Genomic DNA, 1791 nt, shown 5'->3' on the forward strand with positions numbered 1-1791 from the left:
CCAGTGGGCCCAGGTAGGGTTTGTGGGTAATGAACCCCTGTGGATAGGCTCAGATGGTTGTTGGGAAGCCCTGGAACAACCTTGGTTCATCCGTGTGAAGGTCCCTACAAAAGTTTTGAGACAGACCATGTTATCATCTAGTATTATTTCACTTTCAAGAAGTATGTGTACAGTTAACAACAATGTTCTTTTTCTTTCTTTCTTTCTTTTTCTTTTCTTTTCTTTTTTTTTTTTTTTTGAGACATAGTCTTACTGAGTTGCCCTGGGTAGAGTGTTGTGAAGTCATAAATCACAACAACCTCAAACTCTTGGGCTCAAGAGATCCTTTTGCCTTAGCTTCCTGAGTAGCTGGGACTACAGGTGCCCACCACAACTCCCAGATAGTTTTTCTATTTTTAGTGGAAAAGGGTCTCACCCTTGCTCAGGATGGTTCCAAACTCCTGATCTCAAACAATCCTCCCACCTCAGCCTCCCAGAGTGCTGAGATTATAGGTGTGAGCCACCCTGTCCAACCAGCAGTGTCCTTTCTGATTCACCCATGCAAGTTTCAACTTGCTGCTGGGAGGCTTCATTTGTTACCGTCCATGCAACACTGAGGCAGCATCAGTTATGAAGCTGGCAAGAGAGCATTTTACGTGATGATTTTCTATGATTTTAAAAGTGATTTAAAGGAGTCTCAAAGCTTTGAGGATTTGCAGTGGGCATTTGGAGACCTTACTTCTTGCTGTTCAACAACTTTTTGGTGATTTCATGAATTTAGAAGAGGACAAATTCTACTGAAAGACAAGGACATTGAGTGGGCACCCAGTGACTGCAGTGACTGAGAACACTGCTGCTTTAGAGAAGTGGTTCCCAAGAACAATCTAGTGATAGACCACCGTGACTGAGGAGAGCACTGCTGTTTCAGAAAAGTGGTTCCCAAGAACAATCCAGCGACATTTAAGGACATTGAACGGCACTACAGATCGGAACACCAGCGGTATCCAAAATCCTGCATGATTATCTTCGAGTCAAAAGTTTCAATCCGATTGGTGCCTCACACTTTGACCCATGAGCAAAAGTGCATCTGTGTTGAATGGTGTGAAGAAATGCTGCTCAGTTTCCGTGGAGGTAGGTCTAGATGCATTTCTGACGTTGTTACTGGTGATGAAACCTGGATTTACCAATTTGATCCAGAGAATAGGTGTCAGTTGACAATGTAGATTTTTTTCCCAATGAAAATCTACCCACAAGCTTGGTGCCTGTAGCTCAGTGGTTACAGTGCCAGCTGCATAGACCGAGTCTAGTGGGTTCAAACCCAGTCCGGACTTGCTAAACAATAAGGACAACTGCAACAAAAAAATAGCCAGGTGTTGTGGTAAGTGCCAGTTAGTCCCAGCTACTTGGGAGGCTGAGGCAAGAGAATTGCTTAAGCCCAAGAGTTTGAGGTTGCTGTGAGCTATGATGCATGACACTCTACCAAAGGCGATATAATAAGATTCTGTCTCAAAAAAAATAAAAAAAAATTCACCAACAAAAGTAAAGTGGCCCCTAAATATCAGAAAGAAATTGTTAGCAACTTTATTCTCCAAAAGCAGTCATGTCCTCTCCTTTCAGGAACAAAGGACTATCACCGCTCAGTGGCACATAGCAGTATGCCTACCAGAAGCTTCAAGAACAGGGGCCAAGGCTCAGCGCCTATAGCTCAAGCGGCTAAGGCGCCAGCCATATACACCAGAGCTGGTGGGTTCAAATCCAGCCCGTGCCTACCAAACAACAATGACGACTACAACAACAACAACAACAAAAAAA

Source organism: Otolemur garnettii, unplaced genomic scaffold, assembly GCF_000181295.1.
Source record: "Otolemur garnettii isolate 467f Iridium unplaced genomic scaffold, OtoGar3 scaffold00046, whole genome shotgun sequence".
Taxonomy (NCBI): domain Eukaryota; kingdom Metazoa; phylum Chordata; class Mammalia; order Primates; family Galagidae; genus Otolemur; species Otolemur garnettii.